The 8,653-nt window shown below is 53.7% G+C and overlaps 1 long non-coding RNA gene across 2 annotated transcripts in view; it reads left to right on the top strand.

Annotated features, from left to right (window-relative positions):
- The first annotated feature begins 2,637 nt into the window (after window positions 1-2,637).
- The window catches only part of LOC118660588, a 21,852-nt gene continuing 15,836 nt past the window's right edge, over window positions 2,638-8,653 (top strand). For both annotated transcript variants that reach the window (XR_004968982.1, XR_004968981.1), the window contains exon 1: window positions 2,638-2,913. This is a non-coding gene — a long non-coding RNA (uncharacterized LOC118660588). The remainder of the gene's footprint in view (window positions 2,914-8,653) is intronic.

The raw sequence follows: 8,653 nt of genomic DNA, 5'->3' as shown, positions 1-8,653 counted from the left end.
GAAGGAAGGAAGGAAGGGAGGGAGGAAGGGAGGAAGGGAGGAAGGAGGAAGGAAGGAAGGAAGGAAGGAGGAAGGAAGGAAGGAAGGAGGAAGGAAGGAAGGAGGAAGGAAGGAAGGAAGGGAGGAAGGAGGAAGGAAGGAAGGTAGGTGCTGGCTGAGCTGGTTTCTCAGGCCCCGTCCTGGGCGCAGTCCCGTGGACTCCGCAGTCGGACACACACGTCCTGTGAGGTAGAGAGCGTGGTCTGTGCAGTCAGACAGGCCTGGCTTCAGGTCTGGGCGTGGTCATTGACTCGGCCACCTGACTTTGGGAATGCCACTGCCCCTGCAGGACCTTGCCTGCCGCGCCTAAAAATAAGCCCCGAAGAGTGAATTTAGAAGGTCGCAGTGAAGATTTAATGGGACTGAGTAGGTGATGGTCACTAATCCTTTGCTTGGCACATGGTAGGTGTTCCATAGGTCCTAGATCGTCTCCGTCCTCCCTGCAGAGTGTTAATTTCCTCTGTGCTTCTCAAAACGTGGTGCAGAATCACAGAGGGAGCCCACTAGCTGCCGGGTCCTGGCCGTGGGGTTTTGACTTAGTGAATGGGTGGAACCCAGAACCCAGGTCGTTGGGAAGCTCGCTGATGAGGCCGGTGCAGGCACCATCGCCCCCTGTGTGAGAAGGTCCGCCCTCCCAGTGCTGATCAGGGCCAAACAATTAACCCAACAATTAACCCCTTCTTCTGCGTCGCTCCCCTTGTTCTCTTTTGTTTGGAGGCTTACGCCCGTGTGCAACTTCACAGCTGTTTCTTCGTCAAGACATGGATTGTTTATTTACTTTAATTTTTTTTTTCTGGTTCTGACAGGAAAGCAAAGCCCAAAGAAAACAAGATTTGCCTTCAGACCCAGAATCAGAACCACGGGCACCTGCGCGAGACACTTCGCTGGGGACCGAGGGGCGAGAGGACGATGGCGCGTCTCTTCCTCACACGGGCCGGCCCCGGTCAACAGGAACCCAGGGGACACTCAGGGGCCGTGTTTGACTTCGTTCTCTTTCCTTTCAGTGCCCCAAGCCCGGGCTCTCTTTTACCCACTCATGCTTTCCAGTGGGAGCTGCTGCTGGTGGACAGGCACTGAGTGTTTCAAAGCTCCAACAGGATTTAAATACGGCGATGAAAGGGCCCTGGAGTAGCACTGCCTCAGTCCGTCTCTGAAGGAGTGTCTTGTGTTTGTGGGTATCTGTGTTGGCAACAGTATTTCGACGTGGACTCACTGGAGGGTGCCTGGTTTTAAATATGGCGACTCCTCCAGCAAACTCCGCCCCCGGCACACGTGCACGTGCGGATGGAAAAAGACACGACCGTTGTGTGTAGCCCAGGAGTACCCCGACCTTTTAGGAAAGCAGTTTCTGCCCCACCCCGTGTTCCAGGGGTATTTTATTCCATTTCACTCTTCGTTTTGCTTCTTGTTGAGGGACTCTAGAAGGTGAACTCATATACCAACTATGAAACATCCCAGTGGGGCAAAAGTAGGTTTACAGCTGTTTGTATGGAAAATAACACAATAATCTCTCTATATAAAAGCCTAATATGCTAAGTGTCTGACGGATCAGTCGTTATGATGCACACTGACCACCAGGGGGCAGACGCTCTGACCAGTAGGTTAGCTTGCTGGTGGGGTCTGGCCAATCGGGACTGGGAAAGATGGGCTGGACACACCCTGGAGACAACCTCCTGCGGTCCCTCCCCGGCCTCTAAAAGATTTCTTCTAATAAATTTCAATGTGCATGAATTCATGCACCAGGCCTCTAGTTAACAATAAGAATAAACTGTGTTTCCCTTACTCACAACTGTAGACCTACTTTTGCCTCACCCTGTATATCAGGGTTCAGTTTACCACGAGTTATATAGTAACCGGTTCAAGTTCTGGTTCAATACTTGATTTCCTGCCCTAGCAGGTTTGGCACAGTGAATAGAGCATCATACTGTGTACTGAAAAGTCCTGGGTTTAGTTCCGATCAAGGGCACGATTCAGGTTAAGGTTGCAGGCTCCTCCCCAGCTGGGGCTCTTTCCCTCTCTCTTCCACTCTCTCTAAAAATCGATGGAAAAATATCCTTTGGTCAGGGGGAAAAAAAAAAGAAAGAAAGAAAGAAAGAAAGAAAGAGAATTGATTTCCTTCCTGGAGTACACAAAAATGTTTAGTTAAAGATTTCTTTATCTGTGAGACAAACCACAAAGACCACATGGCAGCCAGCCTTCAGAACACACTGGGGAGGAAGTTTCTAACGCAAATGGGAGGCGCCACGAGGGGCCCGTGGTTGTACCATCAACACGTGGGCCCCATTGGCTCAGCTCAGAGAGGAGCTCAGAACCTGATCTCGCGTCTTCGGCCCCGAGCAGCATCTGGTGTTCCTTCGAGAATGGACACGGGCTACTTGGAAACCTGAAACTCTGACTTTGGCAACAAATAAGTAAATAAATAAAATAATAACTTAAAAAAGCCTTGCCTTCCTAATGCTTTTATTAAAACCCATCTGAATACATGGGGGAGAGGGGGCGGGACCTTGCACGTCATTTCGGCTTCTCCAGGGCAAAGTGCTTCCTCTGTATCTTGTTTTCCCGACCACGTGATTAAAGTCCGCTGGCAGCAAAGCCACGGAGGCCTGTCCGGCTGCGCTTCGCCGATGTTTTCACAGACGGGAGCTTGGAGGCAGCCGAGCAAGCCCACTGGCGCCATTTCCCAACAGGCCAGGGGGATGGTGAGCAGTTTGGGGCAGAGAGCGTTTTGACGATGGAGCTGAGCACATTTCTTTTGGACGCGATGCTATTGCTCACCCAGACTCGCTGGAGATGACACCACTTTCAGGCGCCCTGGGAAACCAGAAAACCGGTGCCTGGGACCGAACCCGCAGCGTCCCCGGGGGAGGCCTGTCTGTGAGTTTCAGGCTTTAAATCATTTTCTTAGACGGGTGTTAGCAACGTCCTCTCTCATCTTCCTTAGCATCCCCTGACAAAGCTTCTGAGGAAGGCTTTAGAGCAGTGGTTCTCCACCTTCTGGCCCTTTAAATACAGTTCCTCATGTTGTGACCCAACCATAAAATTATTTTCGTTGCTGCTTCATAACGGTCATGTTGCCACTGTTATGAATCGTCATGTAAATACCTGATATGCAGGATGGTCTTAGGCGACCCCTGTGAAAGGGTCGTTGGACCGCCAAAGGGGGCGCGACCCACAGGTTGAGAACCGCTGCTCTAGATAATGAGGGTTCATCATTAAAACAACGGAACGGACCAGGTGTCGCTGCTGGGAGGCGGCGCTCAGGTGCGTGTGGGAAGCGCAGCGGGCGGTCTCGGTGCCGTTGTCCGGACGGGACGGCGCAGTGCGTGCCTCCAGAGCAGCAGGGGCTCACGCGGACAGACGTGTCTTCCTCACAGTCACGAAGTTCGAGGATGCCCGCCCGGACCGGGGGGGGGGGGGGGGGGGGGGCCCAGAGCCGGGCCCAGGTGCGCTGTCTCGTTGCCGGGCCAGGCAGGGCGTCCCTCCCCAGGTCCCAGGGGCTGCTGGCGCCTGCCCGTCACGTGACCCACATGCAGGCGGCCGGGCGGGTGGGGACAGGGGCGCCTCCTTTAGGACACGCCCTGGTTGCAGGGTCTGCACCTCGCGGGCCAGCGCACCTGGGGGAAGCAGGACTGGGGCTCCATGACTGAGGAAGCAGGTGCGTGGATGAGGGGCCACCAGTGTCTGTGCTCTGGGCGGTGGGATGCCGGCCCTCCAAAACCAGCGTCTGGGAGCAGAGGGAGCTGTCCTGTGGCCCGGGTGGCCTGAAGCCTGGATGGCCGACGGGCCCCTGAGCAGAGGGACAGAGGCAGCCTCAGGGGTCCTTGTGCCGTGAGTGTGTGGGGCAGTGGGGCTCTCCACCGGGAGGGAGAGGTGTGCTGGGCACAGGGCCGCCACCCCGGGGTGAAGGGCCACCATCGAGCGCTGGTATCTGGGCCCCAACGTGGTGCCCACGGACCACCCTCTGCAGCCCCCTGTCAGCTGGAGGCCCAGCCCTCTGTCCACCTGTGGGAAGAATGTCTTTCTTGCTCCAGGGTCTCGGTCCCCGTCATTAGCATGAGCAATGCCGTCTTTGCTTCGCCACAAAGGGTCTGCCGGCGTTTGCTGGTTGAGCTGTGGGAGGCCAGGCTTCCGTGGCCTGATCTTGGTCCCCGTCCAAGCCTGGCTTTTGGGCCAAGTGTCTTGAAAGCGTTTCTGCTCTCAGTGCCTCGGGTCTCCCTGCCGCCAGAGCCCTGGGACCCTCTCGGGTGCACCCCAGGCGCCCAGGTTTTAGTCTCTCGTGTACAATTGGCTGAAAAAAAAAATTAAGATTCTCAGAGGGTTACTGTGGGTGGGGACCTGGGAACAAGCCACCTTGAAAATGCAAGAAGCACCGCAAATGCTTCCGCCAGAGAACAAGGCCTGTCAGGGACGCCCACGGCGCCGCTCACAGGACAAAGGCGCCTAAATGTGGAGGGTGCTGGTGGCCGGGAATGACCCTGACATTGTAAAACAGTAGTTACAGCCCGTTGGAATCAGGCGAGACTATAAAAGAGTCCGTGATGGGACTCGGAAGGAACAGGCGTCGGGGTTGTGCCAGGGAAAGGCTCACGAGCTTCCAATAAAGTTTACAAGGTGTGCTGTTAAGTGTTCAACACGGCTGACGGGCGTTCTCCAGTCCAGGCTGGCTCAGCACCACGCTAACAGGCTCTGATCAGGAGCAGATGTGCAGCGGAGGAAAGCGGGCCTCCGTGTGATGCTCAGGGCTTGCTCACTTTATTGTATTTATTTTATTTAGTGTGTGTGTGTAGGGGTGTTGATCATTTTAAATGAAAGTATGTTGGCCCTCCAGAATGGGAGTGTCCTAGAAACCGAGGTCAAATCTCTCAGGGGTTCAATCCCAGTTGAAGGCGACAGTTGGGAATAGAAGATACTGATTTGCCTGGTCCCCCTGGGAAAGGATGAGCCGTGGGGGTGGGCGGCCAGGTGGTGGGAGGCCCATGGGTGCCGCCCCAACCATGACTCAGAATGCCAACCCAGAGCTGCTGCCATGGGCCCAACTGCCCAGCAAGTCATGAAGGGGCCTTGGGCAGGAATGGCCACAGAATTGTTTATCCCCTTGAAAGATTAAAAAAATAAAAATGACATTTCAAAATGATGCAACTTCTTAATTCCTGCTGAAAAACGCGAAATTATGAGACAGTTTCTTCCTACTTTACACATTCTTTTTTAAAAAAATGTTTTTATTGATTTCAGAGAGAGGAAGGGAGAGGGAGAGAGACATAGAAACATCAATGATGAGAAGGAATCATTGACCGGCTGCCTCCTGCACACCCCCCACTGGGGATCGAGCCTGCAACCTGGGCGTGTGCCCTGACCTGGAATTGAATCATGACCTCCTGGTTCACGGGTTGACACTCACCCACTGAGCCACGCCAGCTGGGCCTGTTTTATCACATTCTTTTTTTTTTTTTTTTTTTTAAATATATTTTATTGACTTTTTTACAGAGAGGAAGGGAGAGAGACAGAGAGCCAGAAACATCGATGAGAGAGAAACATTGATCAGCAGCCTCCTGCACATCCCCTACTGGGGATGTGCCCGCAACCCAGGTACATGCCCTTGACCGGAACCGAACCAGGGACCCTTCAGTCTGCAGGCCGACGCTCTATCCACTGAGCCAAACCGGTTTCGGCTTTATCACATTCTTAACAAAATTATTGTCAAAATTTCAAATGGCAACTTAAATCCAAATACAGAAGCACGAGAAACCCTGAGATTCTTATAGGCACTGCTTTTCCCACTTCACGCTGCTCTGTGGACGGCTCTGGGCCTGGGGTCCGAGGGGGCAAAATAAGGTGGAGAACTTAGGACCAAAACCAAGGGCATGGAGACATATTGTCTTGGGAGCTGGGAAATTAAACGGAAGACTCCCCGTCGCTTGGAATTGGGAGCTTCTGGGAGGTTTTCCTCTGCCAGTGTGGTTCCCGCAGACCAGCGGCTCCTGACGTGGCTGCTGTTGCTCAAAGTGGAAGACACCGCTCCATGTGTCCGGGCCGGAGCGCTGGAGCTGCTGGGCCCACACCAAGGGCTGCTCTCTGGGGACGGGTGAGGAAGACCGATGTCCAGGATTAATGAGACTGGACTGACCCCCCCCCCCCCCCCCCCCCCGCTTCCCACCCCGCCAATATCCCCAAAGGCTGATGTGAAATCTTGTTCTAGGCTGGCTTTGTTCTAAAGGATAATTGTGCAATAATGGGCCACCCCCGTCCGTGGGTAAAGGCTGGGCACTTCTAACTTTTGGTGCAGAAACCTGGTTACTTGAGTGGATGTAGCCCATGTTCTGCCAGGGCTTCTGGCTGATGGGAGTTAAAGGAAACCGGTGCCCTGGGTGATGACGGGAAGCGGCGCACAGTGAATGAGCCGACGACCCCTCTGCACTGCTGAGCGGGGGTTTCCGGATGGGACAGCGAATCGTTGTTGGATATTGTTGAATCATTTCTAGATTAGTTACCATTGCGAAGCTGCACTCCCAGATCCCTCCCCCCGTTTAATCTTTTCTTGGGTCAATAAATGCCAAAATCAAAGCCCTCAAGAAATCCCTCACTGGCTTCCATCCATCGATGTCAATCCATCAATCCACCCACCCACCCACCCACCGTTCATTCACTTAGCAGTCATTAACCGACCATTTATTATGTGCCAGACAGTTTTGGGCACTAGGAATCCAGTAAGAGAACAAGGTAGGCAAGACATCTTGCTCGTTTAGAACTGAAATTTTAGTTGGAGGAGACAGACTAAAAACCAGTAGACATGATGGAAGTAATTTCAGAAGGAAATAAAGTCACCCAACATGATGGGACAGGGAGAGAGTTGAATGGATTCCCCCACCCCCACCCCCACCCCCACCCCCACCAGGGGCCAATTTAGTTTCAGTAATTGTGAAATAAGTTTGCCTTTTTTCTCACCTAGAGACTATAAATACAATTACACCATGGTTCCTGATGGGTGTATAATCCCTTTTTTTTTCCTACTAAGAAAGGACTAATAATATATGTAAATTCTTTGATCTGATGTTCTTTTCTTAGGAACCTTTCTGGTTCCTGGTTGCAAACACCCCTTCCCAGTGTATGGAGAGATTTGTGTCCTTGTTTAAGGTTCTGTTCTCGTTCAGTGTGAGGTATTGACGTTAGGCCCCAGGGAGACTGTGAGTGAATTTCTTTATCAAGCTTCTACTTCGCCTCCTTCCCTTTCGATTGCTGGAGTGGAATGGCCCCCCAGGCCCTAAGGGTCAGCCCGAGGCCATGGGCTCAGCCTCTCATGGGAACCACAGCTCCGGGACCGTGGTGGCTCAGAGTCTTGTGGCTTTCCAGTCCCCACGCAGAAGGCGAAAGCAATGCCATGGTGTTGAGATGGGGTTTGGGGGTTGGGGGTGGGGAGGTCTCACTGGATCAGGAGAAACGAGTGGGTGGAATCCTTTAACCCACATCAGACTCTGACTGGCAGGGCATTTGCCTCTCATTGTGAGCAAAAGAGCAAAGGCTGGTCAGAGATGGGTGGCCAACCACGAATCTTTGAAGAGTGACCCACGCATTCTCTGCGTGGCTATAGTGGTGCCTTCCGTGTCATAGCAAGAGACACCCTCCAGGAACCAGTCTCATCTACTAATTCCAGGGGGCGGGGGGGGGGGAGTGGGGGGGGGTGTAGATTTCATCTGCAAAAAAAGACATGAGCAGAGACAACAACCAAACATGAAAAAGATCGAGGAGTTCAAGACAAAGCGATAAACTTGAAATAACCCAGCACGGGTTTCCCTTTAAGAGAGTCCCCCGACCCAAAGGGGAAAACTCAGGGGAGCCTCTGCCAAGTGGCCTCTCCGTTTGGGAAGATGAAAGCTCTGGAGGCGGGTGGCGGGGCTGGTTGCACTACGCTGTGAATGGACGTAATGTGGCTGAACTGCCCATGGCTGAGCTGGTCAGCGCCGAGTGTGTTTTATCACAATTAAAGAGGCGCGGGCAGCACCCCCCGCGCTCGGCGTTTCCTCCCCCATGTCAGAGGGGCCGCCCGGGCCCAGGCCCTCACCACACTCTGTGCCCAGGCCACGCATACACGCATACACGCATACCTTTCATTGGCTGATCTCTCCCCACCCTCCGCCTTCCCTCTGAGATTCGGCAGCCTGTGCCTGCTTCTCTGTCTCTGGCTCTGTTTTGTTCTTGAGTTTATTTTGTTCTTTGGGTTCCACGTGGGAGTGAGGCTGAAGCAGGGGCCCGGCTGTGTCTTGCAGGCTTCCCAGGACCGAAGCAAATGGGAAATGACCATCACTGTCCTCCCGGATGTTTTGTTTACAACGTTTCTCCAAGAAGAGCAAAGCCTCAGGCCTTGGACTCCATGATGGCCAAAGGCAGGCTGTATTGACTTTTATCCCCAAAGGGTGCCAGGGAGTTGGGCTTCCCCACAGGCCTGTAGGTCGATCAGAGTTTGTGTCCCCGCACCCTGTGCATTTCTCTTACTTTGCTCTCGTAGCTGCCCGCCCGACCCCGTTCCGACCAGAGCTCACTCTCACAGCCGCAGACCACCCTGCGGTCCATCCCTGTGGCTCTGACCCCGGGGTCAGCCGTCAGCATGCCGACTAGCTTA

Source organism: Myotis myotis, unplaced genomic scaffold (genome assembly GCF_014108235.1).
Source record: "Myotis myotis isolate mMyoMyo1 unplaced genomic scaffold, mMyoMyo1.p scaffold_m19_p_7, whole genome shotgun sequence".
In the NCBI taxonomy this organism is placed as follows: Eukaryota; Metazoa; Chordata; class Mammalia; order Chiroptera; family Vespertilionidae; genus Myotis; species Myotis myotis.
This window is presented reverse-complemented; position numbering and strand designations above follow the sequence as displayed.